This window comes from Solenopsis invicta, chromosome 6, assembly GCF_016802725.1.
Source record: "Solenopsis invicta isolate M01_SB chromosome 6, UNIL_Sinv_3.0, whole genome shotgun sequence".
NCBI lineage: Eukaryota > Metazoa > Arthropoda > Insecta > Hymenoptera > Formicidae > Solenopsis > Solenopsis invicta.
This window is the reverse complement of record NC_052669.1, coordinates 22117413-22137134: the sequence shown is the minus strand read 5'-3', so window position 1 is coordinate 22137134 and position 19722 is coordinate 22117413. Positions and strand designations below refer to the sequence as shown.

Below are 19722 nucleotides of genomic sequence, written 5' to 3'. Positions count from 1 at the left end.
GTTCTTGAAAAGCTGCGGAAATGCCCGAACCTCGTCCTGGCCGAGATTGTCGTGGCTGCTGCTGTCACGTCACGCGCGTCCTTGCGCGAAGGCCGTCCTCTCGAAATCAGGTCGCGGGACGTGACCTGGGGGGGTGTCCGACGTTAACCCTCGTCCGCGATTGCGAGACTGCGTACATTACGAAATATTTTAACACATGTGTGTGACCTAATTATCTTTAGCCAGCCTAATTATCTTTAGCGGGCTGGTCTCAAAAAGATTACCATACGTAAGCACAAACGTCTGTGCAGTGCCGAAAATGGGTTAAGCCTTTAAAAAGGAATTGAATGTTCCTCGAAACGAATAAAAACGGAAAATATTATCGAATATACTGCGTTTTTGTGTAGTCTCAGTCAGGCATGAGTTTTATTTTTTTACAAGAAGGATTTACCAGTGCGATATATTTTTAAAAAGGCAATCTATTATTCAGGATAACTAAATTGGGAACAACATCCTCTTTAAAGATAGAAACAACTTGAACAGATTATACATAAAATGCGTTCGTGTAGCGTCAGCTGGAAATGGGTCAACTCTTTAATAAAAAAATTTTTTAACGGACAATGGCATTTTTACGAGAGCGACGAGTCATTATTTTTGCAGAAACATGTCTGCCGCATTCAATTTATGAATGTAACTAAATATGTCGTGTAAAAGAAATTGCCTACTAATTAAGACACTCACGTTACTTTGTACTTTTGTGATATCACTGAACGTTTCGCTTATTGGACTTCTTTCGGCGAATTAGCCAAGCTAGGATAACGACAGTTCATTCTGCGGTAACGACACTGTTGCAGAATCTTATTATCGATTGGCTAAAAATGCAACACGAAGGGAGAGCCACCTTTATGCCGATTTCACGAACATCACGTACATACCTATAGTCCTTCGAAGCTTTTGTGGTAATTGGTCCATTATCACAATGTGCGCATTTGCAGTGAGATGCAGTATCAATTAACGTTGTGACAGCGCGGGTGCAGCATGTCATTGTCGCACAAATGTTGCGTAAATCATTCATAATAATCGGCATGACACGGCAACAAGTTTCACTCACGCTGTAATTTGTTCTCGCATCTATTTTGCTTTACGATATTTTACAATGACTCATTTGATACGTCGATTAATTAATTAAATTGCGTACGCTTCGGCAAGCTCCTCATAGCGATATTTATGACGATACTTTGGAACTTGGATCTGCACTTATTTTTTAATTCAAGTCCTTAAATAATATCAATCTCCGCAATTCAAAGTAATCAATACATTAACGTGTATTTTAATTATGAAAATATTTGGTTTGGAATTTGAATAATTTATCATGAGTAATGAGAAGGTTAATTTATCATATTATAATACATTTTCAGCAAAATTTAATAAAACAATATATAATAATTGCTGATAGAAAATTTATATGAATTAACATAAAAATTACATTCTATAATACATAATTACATATTTGCGAGAATTTACGAAAGTCTCATTTATATAAAAGTCACGGATACCATAACACATCTTTTTCACTTAATAACACATCCAACATTCAATTAAATCATCATTTCGTCTTGTTGCCATCTGTTTTGCGGTTTAGTGACCGCATGTGTTCGTGAATTTGCAGCCATAAGGAAAAAAAAGAAGTACCTTTTGGCCTTGTTAAAAACGCATAAAAACGACGTGCTGCGTATTGCAGACGCTTTATTTGCATTTTTCTCATACAATTAAATCCGTACTCGGATGCGCTTACGCGCGACCCCGTGTCGCGATTGATGCGTCTGCGTGTGTGCGTACGTCCGTTTTTACACGTCGCGTGTCGCGTTCACGGCGACGACGTCGAATGAGTCATTGCCCCCGCGAACGGAAGAATCTCAAAGAGAGCTATTTCTCTGGCCGACTGCCCACATTCGTTCCTCTGCCTCCGTTTATCCTCGTCTGAGTAAACGCGCGCTACTATACGTTCTCTTGCAACGTACGTACGTATGCGAATGCCTGTCGGGCTTACATCAATCCCATTGCTTCCGACATGCTAGTCTCTCATGCAAAAAATTTGCAATCATAGTCGAGTCGGGTATACTGTAAATTACGACGTTTTTATACCGGCGACTAGTCGCTTTGCGCTCACATCGCTGGGTAGTGGTCTATTCTCCTTGGTAAAATTAAAGAAATAAAACATTTCATTGCCATAAAGAATACTGCCAAGAGAAATGTCTCTTCTTGTTTCGCCACTCTGCTCATAAAAATAATTATGACACCTTAAATTATGAAGGTACAGTTTATAAATGTAGCATATCGCGTTTAAAATCGAGAAAAGGCGAAAAATAATCATAACGGATCTTAGTGCACAAATAATATTCCATATGAGATTTTCTAGTTCTTCGAACTGCACCCTTTCGGTCTGGAATCAGAATATTAATATCGTAATATTAAAGTGACAGTCAATTTAATAAGACTGACAAGACCACCTATAAAATTCTTTTGAAAAATTGTAAAGAATGTATTACGAAAATTACCTCAGCCATGATTTGAATATCTCGATTTTAATATGTTGTATTTATTTTACGGGCACTTTACATATAATTATTAGCGTATTATTTGTCCGAGTGTACTATCCACAGTTTTTTCATATTAGAACTCAAACGTTTGTACACTCATTTGAATTAAAATTTATAATCTTTCGTTATTAAAAAAAGGCTTTTAATTAAGCGCGGGATCTGGCTGTAAAATAATCCTGGTGATGTCCACGCAGTTAATAATCTTATATGACGGTACGCTGCCGGCAAATAATATTAAAGTTTAGTTTTCGTTCCCGTTACAAAAATTAACAATATTAATTGCGCGTATACGGTTTATTCACTTCGATATTCTCTTTGAATGTTCTCGGTCCGTCATTGCGAAAAACTTTATGAGAAATCGCGCAATTTTCCGGAAGAACTTGCTGAACAAGCTAACATTACTGTGTCGCTTTGCGAGAAGAAGAAAAGGTGTCCGCGAACGTCGAAGAAATGTTGAAAGAAATAATTCCCGTTCATCTCCCTTGACGCGGTGTCGAGAGAGTGAGTGGAGTCTTCGATCGATCCGCACACAGCCTCCGGCGCGCTTTTCCTGTGCCCTTCCTTTCTTCCATTAGCATCGGGAACCTGAGAACGAACGTGTAAAAAAACGCATTAAACTGTCAGCAGCAGATGAAGAAAAAAACGGTCCAAATGCGAGCGTGAAATTAATTCTCTCTTTCTCTTTCGCGGGAGCGTACGGCTCGAGATTGGCACGTGATACGCATGTGATACGCAGGAAATGTCGCTTGACTTTTTATGATCTTGTAATATTCCCGACTAATATTCTTCTACACCCTACGATGACGTAAAACGCGAAAATTACATTCTGCGCGAATTCCTGCAGCATCAAAGGCACCATGGCGCCTACGAACCACACGTAATACGTACACGAAGCATGTAGAGAATGTTGACGGTATCTAAACTTCGATAATTGAATAACACGACGTGATAATCTTAATATTTGAAGTTTTGATTAAGATTACGTTATATGAAGCAAATATATATATTTTTTTGTAGTTTTGTAGATATTATTAAAAATTAGCAGTCTCACAATATATTTTATTAAATTTACGAATAAATAATTACAAAATGTTATGGTTATTAATAAAATTTTGTAGAGAAGTATGCCAAATATTTTCTTATAAAATAATGGGTACACCAAAAGAACGATTAGTGTCGAAAATTTTGGCTCCTCGTCGCAGCCATATTGAAGACGTAATGTCATAAACGAGAAATGACACGTAAAAGTTTGATCCGTGGCAATTGTAAATAGAAAGAAATTGGATAAAACAGAATAATAAGATTGTTTTAAAACATTTGTAAAAGTGGGCCTCAATTAATTTTTTCTTCTCCGACAATCTATTTAGGCAGGAAAACACATCGACAACTGTTGAAAGGAGTGAAAAATATGCCTTTACATATAAAATTCAAAGATAACTTTACTTGCGGCCTATTTTTACGAATTTAATAAACACGAGACAAGTCACATTTTTATAATAAAATACATAATAACAAAATAACATGTGAGATAAAATTTCATCAACATGTCACGTTTCACGCCTTAGTTTTAATTTTTTCCGCGACCCTACGTCACTACCGTCAACGCGAAGTTTCTCGACTGAGGCGTGAAGAAGTAATTATGTAGGACGTTTAACTAAGCATGATGAGCAAGGCTGTAAAATGTTTTGACATTCTAGTAATTTGACTGTTCTACACAATTATTTTGATGATTTAACAAAATTATTTTCAGATCTATATTCAGCAAAATTTTTAGGCACTTCAGTAAAACTGTTCTTTCCGTGTAGACATACAATGTTTTCCTAAAAAGTATATCAAAATCTAAGAACTCAGACAAGATTCCGAGAAATTATAATTTCCAAAATTAACGTACCAAAATAATATTCTAAAATATAGTAATATTAGTAGTAATAATGGAAGCACGTGAGATGTATAGTCTAAACGTATAGTTTAAATTGTTCATCCAAACTATACGTCCCATAGCTACTTTAGGATATTATTTTATATATATTTAATAGGATTCACAGAATTCAAAATAAAACAAAAAAGTGCTAATGAGTCAACTCGTAAGTGATATATTGCGAGTTTGAACCCACACATCTCAAATTTTTAAATTTGTAATCTTGATCAGGAATCACAGAGGAAAATCTTGAGATCTAGATGACATATAATCTTTAGATCTAAATAAAACTGATATGTAAAATAATAAAGTAGAAGAAAAGCTAATGAGAGGTTTTGGTGCGCAAGTATAAAATCATATTTTATTCAAGAAAGTCGAAACTCATCAAATCAATAATAACGCGTTAAAATAATAAATGAACAAAAACCAAACTGAGCTAAATTGTTGTTTAAATTACAATAATTTATTCTAGCATTGAAATATACTTTTAACGGGACGTTTTGACCTCACGTGGTGAAAAAAATAATAAATAAAATGATGTAAATTAATTATTATTTTTTTAAAGTTTGTATTTTTTGCGTGACCATGAATGAGTAAGATTTAAGGAATAATTAGTTAATCACAAGTGATACAGCACGTAAGAAAAATTTTTTATAATTAGATAGACGGCTGATGAAGACCAAGTGAGGTCGAAACGTCCGTTAAAAGTATGTTTCAGTACTAGAATAAATTATTGTAATTTAAACAACAATTTAGCTCTTTTTGGTCTCTGTTCATTTATTATTTTGATAACACGAGCGAGAAATACTTTGTTAATGCATTAACATCAAATCTATGTCTTGAACCTGCTGAATAAAACATAATTTTGTACACCAGTAATCATCGAATATTATAATAATATTTGGGAGAAATAAAATTGATATTTATTGAAAAGAGCAAAATTTAATAAATGTTATTTCCAATATTTTGAAACCAATTAACAGAAATATTCCAATTATCTCTATAACGTTATATCTGATATTAATTAAAATTGTTGTTGATAAAGAAGATAGGTTAATAAATTCATATCAAGGTATGTCTAACGTATTTACGCATAATTCCTTTCTGACCCTTTAAATAAAAGTAATAAAAGTAAATTTGCGAAGTGATTAATAACGAATAAGTTGTTGAAAATTAAAGTTGCTTTTCTGGACGTGGGTCGGTCTTATGTCCGTACACGTATAAGCGCCGTTGCAGTGGGATGTGCGAATCTGTTCATGTCTAAATGCCGACAATACCGTCCTTCATCTCATGAATGTTCACACGCCACTGTGATTCATCTGAAGTTGCAGCTGCTATTCGAAGCCGTGGTTGCATGAAGACGGTCGATTTTAGAGAGCGTTATTGTGCTATCATCAATAGAAAAAAATTCCCAATGCAGCATACATTAGGGACTTTTTATTTTTTATTTTATTTTATAGCGCCTTAATAATGCATATAACATTGAAAAAGTTATTTAACCTTTAAGAAGGTAGGTAGGATGGTTACAGCACCCTAGGCAACGAAGAAATACAGGATTAGAAACCTTGTTCTAGACTAGAAAAATAGAAAGTATTCTCCACAAGTCTCAAAGTTTATTTTTTTACATTCCTCTACCTCCTAAGGGTTTAATTAATGTAAATTTAAATATAATATATTAAAAAAATTGTGACAATAATAATAACATTTCTTTGGGGCGTTGTCAGCACTCCACCTACCTATTACGCAATTTTTGACTTACCCAAAGGTTAATTTAGACTCGATGAATATGTAAATGCCATGCTGATAAAATTGATTTGACAGCCAGCGTAAAGCAAACTTATCTCTTCACGGATATTTTACATAATCGCTATTAATAATCTTCATAAGATGCTTCAGCAAACAAGTAACTATCGATAATGGATTATATCCGAAGAATAATTTTTACATAATAAAAATCGCGAAAAGGAAACGAGAATTAAATGCATTCTTATCTGATTTAAGGACGCGTCCATTGATTTCGTAATGCGGAATCCCACGTGTTGCATCTTTTCCGGACGGAGAAATAAGACTCTCGTTTCGTTAATTACCGCCAGGCTAGTGACCTGTTTTATTTTCACATCTGATGAATCTTGTCGAGTCCGTGAATTTGTTTCCATCTTCTCTCACATCTGCTCGCTTTTCAAACGAGTCGGGGATTCTTGTCGTCTGGTTACTATGTATCCAGACCTCTTTTTTTCTCCCCTATCTCCGGTATTCCGCTTTCCTATCAGACTCTACCAGCGCGGCGGCGTCGCATTATAATACAAGGGACGAGAGTGTACATTAAAAACTCGAGAGAGCTCATTCGAAGTTTATTTGAAGATTTTTCTAAAACTTTCACGATTTTACCTGCGCTCTCCCAGACATTTTAGCTCAACGTGATTTTTAATACAAATACGATGTGCAAACACTGCGCAAACATCAGCATATAAGCGAGACTAGAAGGTATAGCGAAACTAATCAAAGTTTGTGCTGTTTTATACGTATCTCCGTGGTATAAAAATACAGCAGAAAGAGAACGAAAGAACTTTTCTTACCAGTAGGCAGAATTATTTAAACGTAATACAGTTTTCCCGCAAGTTAAACGCAAGTATGACGTGAACGCTAGAATCGCTATAATAACCGTCTCGTGTTATAAATACATGCTAATCGCGATAATCTAAAGTTTATTCCGTTATTTCTACCTTCTGATCGTTTGATATTAAATTACATTTCACGTATTTACATCCGCGCCGTATGTATTGATCGGGCCACTGTTTATTCTGACGCCGTCTATGAATGATTAATAAATGACGAGAGATGTCGAAGGACACGCGCCGCGATCAGCGATAGCAGGTATCCTTGAGACATTATAGAAACGTTTTCTCGCGACGCGAAGACGAGCCGCGGATTTAGCCGCTGAACGCGGAACAATGCGGTCGCGCCGTACTTGTGCCACATATGGCACAGGGCATATCTCGTTAATCCGCCTTCGTTATATTTAGGCCGATCGATATAGACGGATATATTGTGCTTTAACGCCATGATCGCGCGTGCGAGCGCGACCAATGCGAAAATGTCAACTTCCAATTGGCGCCGCCGAAAATAACGGAGTAAATCCCGAGCAGATTATTTTCGAAAAATCGAGTGAAGCTTAGGGATTTAAATTTCACTGAAACTTGGATATATGGAATGAGGCAATTTTGCTTGCCGTATCACTTTATATCGAATTTTTATATTAATTTCGCCGGCGATCTTCGATTTATTTCCCGCGATGCGCGATTTATATAATATACAATTACATTTATATTTAACGCTGTCGTTGCAACGTGAATCAAGTCAATTTCTAATATAAAATAATTGCGAAAGTAATATATTAAATTATACCGACTTGATTTCACGTCAATTTTAATGCACGCTGCACGCATTTCTGTAGTGATCTATTTTATTCGAGGCATAATATATTCATTGTGTCTACACTGATTCTCAGCAAACAATGTGCAAATGTCATATAACGATATGAAAGGTACGAAGGATTTTGTGATATTAAATTATTTTGACATTTTTCTCTATTCGTATAATAGAGAGTCTCTGTAATAATATGTGATGCAAATGAATGAATTTACATAGGATAATAATATGGGACAGCATAAATTGCTGTCGTCTGTCCTATACATTATACACTTTGCTCTTTTGCTACGTCTCTATCTAATAAGAAAATAATTTGCAATACGCAAGTAGGCGGCGTTTGCACATGCTAAGGCTGTTGGTATTCATTATTACGTAAGTTTGGCCTTTTAAACGGTACGCGTTCGTCTGGAAAATTGTTTCTCCACAATTATTTAACTAAAATCATCTCGATTCCGCTTTTTATAAGAGAAGACATCGTCAAAATTTGTGAAAAGAATTTGTAAATTATAATCTATTATGCAATAACCTTGAGGCATGGAAAACACGATAACTAAGTCCAGCCTCGGACACGATCGATATCGAACGGATTTATAAGGACAAAAAAAACTTTGCTGACTTCGTCGAGAATAGGTTGAGCTCTAGATAAACGTGAATGTTGATGTATATGTTACATAAATTTCATAAAAAGATCAAATGTCTATGGGACTAATAAACTTTGCCCAGTTTATGCGACGACTTAATTTGTCTTTTTTTAGCAGATTAATAATTTCTACTAAAGGCTATTATTTAAAAAAAAAACATTTTTTTTTGCTGTGAAAAAATTCAATATTAGTAAAAACTGAAAATTTGTTTTCAAAATTTTACTTTACACATTTGTTTAAATATAATAAGTCCGAATTACTTTAATATAGATTTATAATTAGTAAATAATTGTTTTATTTTCTCTTTTCCATTTGTAGCAGAACTTCTGAATTACTTTTTAATAATTGACGTAACAAATAAAGGAAGTGATGTGAAAGGTATTATTATTATTAAGTAAACTTTGTAAAAGTTTTCTTCTACATATAATTTTCTCTGTTCAAGTTATTAACCCTTACCTTGACACAGAATATAAAACAGTATAGTTTTCATATATATTGTTGTCGTCTAATAAAATAGATTTTTCTCTTCTTTCTTTAGAAAAACGCTGGATCTACGCGCGATATTGGAATTTATTACATTTTTTAGTTTGAGGAAAAAATAAACTATAATAAATTTAAAAAAAAATTCAGAGAGCTATATATATGTATATACGTTCTTGGTTTTAAAAAATAGCAAAAAATTTTTAGTTATTATAAAAAGGTAATCTTTTGAATAGTTATTAAACTGTTACTTTGTAACATCCGTTTTGCAAATTGTTTCACGAATGAAGAGCAGAGAATGTCAATTTCGATAATATAAGTTTTCATTTTGAAAAATTTCTATTTTGTATGCAATGCATGCGTGCTATCCGATACAACATTTAATAACATTCCAATCGTTATTAAATTGTCAATGTTTAATAAAACATAAAACAACATGAAAATTTAAATACCTGTAGAATACGAAGATCTTGTTATTTCCTCAAGTGAGAAGTCTCTTAATAATTTTATTATATTAACATTAATTACTATTCAAATAATGAAATTTGAATTGCACAATAAATTCTTATTAAAAAATATTATAGATATTTTTATGATGATGAAGGGAAACGAAAACGCGGAAAGGATTTTAAATAGCTGTTCCTTGACACTAAAAATTGTAAGCTAATTTCAATTCTTTGCGTTTATTTATAATTAATAACTTTCTTGTCTCAATTAGATCCACTGTATTATCAAAATAAATCAGAAATAGAGCATTGAGAAATTTATTTCATTGGGAAACTCTGCTCTTCTATCTGGGTCGCGTGCTGGGACATCTGGGTTATATCGGGGACATCCGATAAACTCCACTTTTATTCGACGCTTACGATCGATGGTTCCTCCTGCACGTTATCTAGGAAAACGCTTATTCTTCCGCGTATGTGCGACCCGTATGTGCTGGTCGAAACAAAAGCGATTAGTATGCGCGCTATTCGGTTCAATTGGGCGCAAAAATGTCCGACCAGCGTTCTACAGGTTCATGCGGTATTGCTCTTAAGTTTTCACGGCACTGGTCAAAATAATTTTACATGAATTCAGGATCAATATTCTCGCATGTTTTATTTTATGCTGAGCGCTCACGCCTAATAAGGCGTGAAGAAAATAAAGATGGCACGAAATAAGTGCGTTGTGAGTCAATTTAAGAAAAGTTTGCGTTAATATCTGTTTATTGAAAAACGCTTATCGCGATGAGAAATCAATTAGTAAATTAGTACTAAAGAATAATTAATAAGAAGTAAAATTATCTCAAAATAATTACGAAGATAGACTTTAATAATTTGCAATGTTCTATATTTATTCTATACGGAGAGAATAATTTTACTAAAGTGTCTAAAAATTTACAGATTTAAAAATTATTTTGTTGAAAATCAAAATAATTATGACGTACTTGTGTTCAAGCTTAATGCTGCAAAAAGTTTTGACATTCCAGCGTGCATAATCAGTTCAAGCGTCCAACATAATTATTTTGATGGGCAAAATTATTTGCAGATCTATATTCAGCTAAATTTTTAGACACTTTTAATTGACATGTATTTTAGCAAAAGTTGAAGCCGACAGCTTTAGTAATTTCTAAGAAATCATATTAACTTGAAAAATGTGTTTGTTTTTAAATTTAGGTAATGTGTAAAAGCCAACTAACACATTTAGCCATAAGAAAATTTGTAGATATTTATTAATAAATATGTACACGTAAATGTGTTATCGCATAGAAGAATAGGTGTAGCACGTTTTTTTTTAATTCTCAAAAATAGAGGCCTCTTTTTCGCACTCTAGAAAAAAGCACTTCTGTAAAGATTTATACTTTCTTGTATGTGGAAATAATAGTCTTTAGCAAAGTAATTAACAAAGTTTTAAACTTGTGTATGTTTCAATAAGTGACAAGTTTGAAAATACGCAGTGCTGCATCTGCCAGTTACGCCTGTGCTTATGATAACAGCCATCTTATGCTAATGATAACATCCAATGTGTTGCTCTATTGCTCGTAGCGGAGACGATATAAGTGACGAAGAATCGCAATGACCGGCGAAATTGCCGAGACAATTCTCGACGATGTCGCACGGCGCTTATGTACGACCGCTACGCGAACTGCAGCAATTGATGCACCAACGTACGCGGAGGGGAAGGAATCAATTGTCTCTTGACATTCGCCGGCAAGTGGACGCGCGCGCGAATCGATGCGAACGATCCGTTTCAGTTTGCAACACAGATTGAAATAGATTTGCGGAGAGTGAGAGACAGAGACAGACAGACAGAGTGAGAGAGAAAGAAAGAGGGGGTGGCAGGGAGAAAGTGCGGAGCTGCCAATAGACGTTGGGGAGAGTCGCGAGGCCGTTCTTGCGCGATGAATAAAAATAGGATCAACTGCGATTTAATCGATATACGTGGCGTGTCCCTTTGATTTTGCATGACAAAGTAAATCTTTTATGTTTCTTAAAAATTCTTCATACTGTCTCTTTTGTGAATGATAATATGGATCGATATGAGAAAACACAATTAATTAAAAATAAACCTTATTCAGATATAGTTGGAGCTTTACGTTGATATTTTAAGTGTGATTTTATATACATTTCAAGTTCGTCAAACTTTGCAGAATAAATTTTTGGTCTTGAAACAGAGTTGTAAATTTAACAAGAATTGTAACATCACGATATTAAATTCATAATCAATTTAATAATAATGATGCTAACAAGCATATGTTACTCCCTTCTTTTAAATACTGTAAAGATTTTGATGCAAAAAATAATATCTTAGAGAGATTAAACCTACACGAAAAGAACAATTTTGCTAAAATCTGAGAATAAATATGTTAAACCATTTAGAAAATTGTATCAATTACTGATATGTCAAAATTGTCTGCAGCACTATTTTTTACAAAAAGAACAATTTTACTGCAGCCTCTAAAAATTTAACTACATATAGATTAGAAAATAACTTTACGTTAGGCCATCAAAGTAATTATATAGGGCGTATAAGCATCATAATGTTGCTGCAAATAATTTTGACATTTCAACCATCAAGTTAAACATTCAAGTTTTTAAGTAGTTCAACACAATTATTTCAGCAAAGTTATTTTTTTCCGTGTATGTTAGCTACATCATTATTTTAACGATCCAACATAAAATTATTTTCTGACCTGTATTTAACTAAATTTTTAGATGTTGCAGTAAACTTGTTCTTTCAGTGTATCGTGTAAAAAAAATTCAGTAAATTTATAATAGATATGCAAATTACACAATTAGTCCAGTAAACAAAAAAAATCATGTAACTTTATAGAAATTATGTAATTCTACAAAAAAGATGTAGATTTTTACTTTTATATTGAGTAAATATATTTTATTTTATACAGAAAATCACACAACACACAATGTACACAACAAGATATTTTAAATATTATATATAATTATCTAAATTTTTGTAGTATTACGTAATACAACAATATTCCATATATCGCTGTAAAATATAATGCGATCAGCGTCTACTGTGCGTGAGTGAAAACTTTGTTCTGCTTAGCATCACCATGTGTGGGCACACACAATAAGTAGTCACTTTATTATTTACAACATATATAAAACAGACCATATTTGAATGTATAATAATACAATTGCAAAACGTATCGTTACCCTATTATTTCTATAACTTTCATACATATCGTAAATTTATTTCTGCAATTTGCTTAATTACGAATTACAAAATTAATTCTACCTTTTTATACTGCAAATTTACAAATTCGTGGAAATTTACAACTATTTAGTAACTTTACACCTATTATTGTGACTAATTCTGAGAAAATGTTTTTACAGTGTAGAACCTCCTGACTTTCCAAAACGGTTTTAGATAACTTTTCACTTTGATCATTAAGGCACTGTGGTGATTTATCGCAATAACTGATAATGTTTAGAAGAATGCAAAGTCAAAAGCGCGTAATAAAAATAATAACAGGATAATATAGACCGATATGTGAAAACACTGCTAATAGAAAGTTTGCATGACAATCTTGTTAGGATCGAATAAGACTCAGCTTTAATTAGTTGTGTAAATAAATTGTAAAATTTAATTTCGTTATATTCACTTAATTTGATAATTTTTTAAATATATATACGATTTATTGCGTTACAAAAAGAGTCTCCCGACAATATCTTAACCTTTTTATATCGTGGATACGTTATCGATCTGCAACGGACGCCTGCCAATTTTTTACCCCTGTGTTTGATATATCGCGCCGATATCGCCCCCAGCTTACATGTGTCCTGCATATTGACGTAATTAGCGGACACGCGTGTATGCGTCACAGTTTCACGGCGATAAAACGCAAGATTACGCTTTCGGTTAAAAATTCGAAATCGTATAGTCATTTTGGCTTATTGTAAGTGAATCCGAATGCGCGAGTTTGACACAATTAATACTGTGGACATTCTTATATATTTACACACAATATACATCCAGGAAAATAACGTTACTATTATTTTTGTATAGTAATAGTTACTTTTTTCTGCCTGCAACGGTAATAATAACGTAGTTAAATTTTTACAGTAACGATAACGGATTTAGCTGTTACTTTGAATGTTATTTTAACTTCCTATTATTTTCATACTTATTTAATAGATTTGCATGAATGCAATTATAAATTTTATTCATTGTATTGTATTGTTTGTATTGTATAATATATTTTAGGTATAAAAAAATATTTTGCATTTTAAATTTTAGATTGCATTGCAATAGTAATTGCAAGTATTAAAAATCTGTAGTATATATGTAACGTGAACTATAGATTTGCAATACTCAGAGAATATTAGAATTTATTTTTAAAAATGACATTAATGTTTAAAAACAATGTTTAATAAAAATTATTGATAAGATTTGCGTGTTTGTAAATTATATGTAAATTTCCATGAAGACAAATATACTAAAAGTTAAAAATATTAATGTAGAAAATTAAAAAAATTAATAGATAAATTTAATATTAAAAAATTTTGTATAGTTTAGAGTCTTGTGTTTTAATATTAATTACCACATTTTTAATACTAATTATTAAATAATATAATTTTAAAACCTAATATTTTTCTTTAGGATTATTACAAAGTGTAACGATTAAATCGTTACTTTTTGGCTAACGCAACACTTTTTAAAAAAGTACGATTTATTTTTCTAGGAAAAGTAATGGTAAAGCGTTACTTTTTTAAAGTTTCTCAATCCTGATGTATGTATATACACCTACACTGAAAAAAGTTGAAATATTCAAACGCAAATGTTACTTATGACGTTTTTTTCGATATTTATTGGCTATAAAAACATTTGACTGGAATGACGGAATTTCTGCAAAATATCATCTCATTTTTTTATGAATTGGTTTATTTGCTGAGAATAAAATTTCATATTTATATTTAAATAAGAATTTATTGGAGTAAAAATACTCCACTTATATTCTATTTATATCCTATACTTACTTTCTAAATCTGAATCAGTGACATCCTACTGATTTATAGTGCTATACTTATAACTGTAATCAGTGATTATTCACTTTCAGTGATTTTGCTTAAAAAGGGGGTACTCTCACTGATCGGAATCAGTGTATTATCACTAAAAGACAGGGCATATATCACTGACTGATATAGTTATATAAGTGTACTACTAAAATCAGGCTGTTTATTGTCTTTTAATGAATAATTAACTGATTCCACATTTAGAGAGTAAATTCTACATATAATTGTTTAATTATTGTTTTTTTAATATACATATCACAAAATATTATGAATAGTAGAGTGCAATAAGGAAAAGAGATTAAGGAACAGCAAAAACAAGATACAATATGATTTAAGAATAATAAGAAGAATAAAAATTGTTTCTTTTTTTTTATATATTCTGGAAAAATCAAACGCATTTTTATTTATATCTCTAATTCCAAGAAGAATATTAGATAAGCAAAAGTTGAAAAAGAAAGTTTGTTTAACGAATATTTTGTCAAAATTATTTGGATCTTTATGACGTAATCGTTTCAGTATTGCGCTTCCTTTTTTCTAAATATACTTAAGAAAATAATTAAATATTAGATAAAAGAAAGGGCAAGAGGTGGTACTCACAAAGAATACATGCAGAACTCTACCAATAAGATCTCTGTTACGTTTCACATAGTTGAGAATGTTTAAAAGTGGAAATATCACAGGTAATTTGTCAGAATAATTTCGTTCCGTACTGTTTCTTACAGGCTATCTAATTAGTTACTTTGAAAAGAACAAAGTGCAGTCACGAAATAAGATTTACAGGTAATTGTTACGGTGCAATCGTAAGATCTCATTTAAATTAAAAGTACGTGCATAACAGTTTCTTGAGATCTGTATTGTATCACATAATATTAAAATTTAAGCGATTTATTGTACGATAACAAAATATAATAAAAATTTGTAATCTTTGACATTGTATAATATATTATATACAATGTACAAAAGAATTTACATTTAATAGAAATGGCAACTTTCAGAATTACATTATATTGATGTTGTAAAGATCAAATCGAAAGAACCTTTACTTTTGCGAATAGGAATTTTATGAGACTTCGGTTTTTTTATATGGATTCGTTTCGGGAAAAAAATTGTGGTCAATATCAAATGGCAGTCTGAAATGGATCAGTATATTCTTACGATAGCCGTACAACTTTTCTCGATTTCAAAGAGAAATGGGGACGTATTACGGGGGACGAATGGATCAGAGAATGACAAAGAGTGACCTCGGCGAAATATCTGAAAGTTTCATTAGCTGCTCTACTTGCTAACCGGAGGCAAATTTTCACGTAATTCGCTTCTTAAATCAGTATCGATTTGCGCGCGAAATTAGTTTCCTCAATACAGTCTAATTAAATAACAGCGTTAGCTTGCCTCAAGACAATTATTCTCTTGTTTTCTGCGACATGTTGAAACTTTTTTAATAATACTCTGACCTAAAACGTGATAATAGGTCCATTTAATATTTTTTAGCTTATTCTTTATTAATCGAATTGACAAATCAGTACAAAAAAACAAAGTTTTTGTTCCAGGCAGCATGTATTTTATATTATTTGTCGAATTTTTATTTTTTCTGTCGCTAAAATAAAATCTCTCATTCATTTTGAAAATTAAAAGGATAGTTATCTGATTTTTGTTACAAGTCTCGAATGCATTCTAAATTTGTCCATTACATAAATTTATGCAATTTGTCTTTTACTTTCGCAAAAGCTGTCCCAAAAGAGATTGGACAGAGATGCGCCGACAGCTTATATACACTTATAAAATGCGGAACTTTTCAACCACCCCTCGCATTCTCCCGGTGAATGAGCTCTTGTCTCGTGTAATGTTACCCACGTTTAGGGCACCTCGTTCCATTTAGCTGTCAATGATACACGAGCGATGATCAGGTTGGCCACGGGATCGGTCGAGAAAATCGGGTGGAAAGCCCTCAGGCCGGCCTACTCCGATTTCTTTCTAGGTGGTATAGTGCGCGAGGCCGAGAGTGGGTGGAAAATGTGGGCGAGACAAAGAGAAGATGATAAAGGGCATCCCATGCCTGACGGCGAAAGAGCGAGGGCGAGGGAGAGAGAACGAAAGCTTCGGAGAAGGGTGGAGAGGGCGAGTCGGTACCGCTCGATAACGCTTCTGCTTCTACTCCGCCATCATTCCCCTCCGTCTCGTCGTTCTTATTCTCTCTTGCCCATCCTTTCGCGATATATTTTTTTTGTTTAGAAATTTAGTTGTGTCTAAAATTATGAACTCAAATATATAAATAAGTAAACACCTTTTGAAATATATTATTTAATATGCTAAACAGAAAATAGCGTGAGAGAAATATTTATTTAAAAAATGTATCTAAAAAATACTAATAAAATATTGTTTGAAATAAATATTATGTGTAATAAATATAAAAATACAAATAGTATTTGACGTTTTTATATACATTATACAGTTGAATAAGATATTTATTTTACATTTAGATATTCATTTACATAAGTTTTCTCTATTTTCTATTGTTTATTTATTATATTTTTTATTTTTTAACAATAGAAATAGAAATTGGATTAAAATAAGGCTAAAATTATCTGGTAACTAATAACTACTTGGTAACTAATAACATGTGAATTTGTAAAACATGTTATAGAAAAACAAATTATGTCTATATAATAAATGCTGTTTTTTAAAATTTAGTTTTATTATTTTCTATTTTGTATTTTTAGATAGAAAATAGAAAATACTAAATAAGGCAATAAAAAATAGAGAATATTTATTTATATTGAAATATATTATAATGTATCAAAACGTAAACTAAATATCTTATTTTAAGGAAATATATATAAATATAATATATTAGTTTTTCTATATTTACTGAAATATTTATAACAAATAATATTTTTTATACATATTCTTTAAATCAATATTTCTATTGAATTTCCTTCAGTTCATCTTCTTAGCACTGTTATTTATTAGATTTAATATAATATCGTAGAGTTTAATTGAACTCATGTAATCTATGTAAATTAATATAATAATTATTTGTTCATTAAATCTGTTGAATAAAATTTTACTACACGGAAATAATTACATCGTAAAAATAACAATTTTTGTTCCAAGTGTAATCCAAACTTAAGAACACGAGTGAAGAGAACGGCAAGTTTTCTATGATAACATTGTAATATTGTTAAATTGGTTTTCAATTTAACAAATGGAACTTTTTCTTATTTAAACATATTAACATTTAATGTAACACTAAATCCGTTGTTAACGATAAAAGCGTGGCAAAAGTTTTTATTGGCGATCTTCTGTATTTTATATTTACCATTTTAACTAATTGAAAATTAATTCTAATCCACCGGGGACGGTCTGAAAACCCGCGAGAATGGCATATTTACCGCGCTGCGTTATTAATCGCAATGCGCGATTGCACATGTACGGCTTTGCAACATTTATTTTGCGGACGGTTGGTTACGCCGAGGTGGATTTCATAGGAAACGCGAACGACAAAGGACCGCACGGTCGATCGATAACAACCTCGTTGGGAAGCTCGCCCGGAAAACTCGCCGAATGAGAGGGAAGAAGATCTAGACGCGGGACTGAACTTCTCTCAACGAAAGACTTTTTTACGCCGGAACAAGTTATGATCGTTTAACATTCGCCTCGGCTCATCATTTAAAAATGCCTGAATACTGGGTGATCCGCACAAAGTTCGCCGAGAATCTTGAAGAGAGCTCTCGCTTATGGGGACTCTCGTGAATAAATATGAGCATTTATTGTTCTTTGCTTATCCTCCGTGAACACAATCCAGGAGGTAGTTTTATACCTATTTTCAGTGTACACCTGTAGTTTATATCTTCCCGGAATTTCCAATGTTGTATGAATCTGTGTATAAATATTTTATATAGGTAAATTGACTTATGCTAATTTTTGATTTACGTTTAAATTTGAAGCCTTTGTTTATATTTTATATTAAAGGTTGGTGAATAAAATATGTCCATTTCCTTGAAATGGCAAATAAAAATGATGTTGAATCTGATGCTGATTTTTAAAAAATTTTAATTCGTCAAGAAAGTATTACTAAAATCACCATAAACTATTAAATTTAAATATCTATGTTTATAATACTGTAAATTATTATTATTAGTAAGATTTACGAACGTATTAATTTCTGCTGTAAAACATGATAATTACTCATCAATAATATTATAGTTCTGCTTGATAAAAAACCAAAAAATTATCAATATTTAAAAACAAAGGCATTATTAATGGGAACTATTTTAAATCTTGAAACGGCATACAGTACTTGACAACATTGTTCAATAAGCCTTTTAAAGACTTTCTTCCAAAATATTTTGTATTCTATATTGTAGTGTTTTATTACTAGAAATTGTAAGATTTGCACAAAAAATATTTTGAAACACTAAGTTCTGTTTTGACCGAACAGAACTTTCATCACTTATTAATTTAGTAAAATTATATCAACCATATTGATCTATTTTTACTTAATATTGTTTATTTTATTGTACTTTTACACATCTTTTTTTGAAATACCGTTCTCATAAGTTTCTTATATTTAATAGCTCTATATGCTGATTTTATTACTTTTCCAGTAAATTAAATGTTTCTAAAGATTAGAATTAGAAAGATTCAGCAACTCAAAAATTGCAGAAAAAATATCATTTTTATTTGTTACATTCCAAGTGCCAAAATCCAAGTGCTTACTTTACCAATTGTTCTTTGTGTTATACACAGAACTTAAACAAAATTTATATATAAATTATGCAGTAAAAAGATTTCATAATATTGTTTTCTCAAAGATAGTACTTTTATTTAAATTTCTTTGACTATATTGAAAAAGATATCATTTTTATTGAGCGGAAAAAATGCTGAGATCACTCATCATAAAAAAACAAACATTTTAAATGTCGGACCATTTCGTCATGCGCACTAGAAATTGAACGATCGTCTTCCTCTAGCCTCGGAAACTGTAGCTATCTCTGGTTTTAACACGTTGCCTCCCAGGATAGCTATTTTTCGAGTTTCCATCCCGTCGAATGAGATCGATTTGGCCGAGTCAACTATGATTTCTCGCGTCTATTTTTCTGAGTACATAGGTAAATCGATATGTGTACCTTGTGTGTGTGTGTGTGTGTGGGCTCGCG

At 32.1% G+C, this 19722-nt stretch overlaps 1 protein-coding gene across 2 annotated transcripts in view; it reads left to right on the top strand.

Moving 5' to 3' along the window:
* The window catches only part of LOC105203844 (ELKS/Rab6-interacting/CAST family member 1), an 85138-nt gene that overhangs the window by 3548 nt on the left and 61868 nt on the right, over positions 1-19722 (top strand). The window lies entirely within an intron of this gene.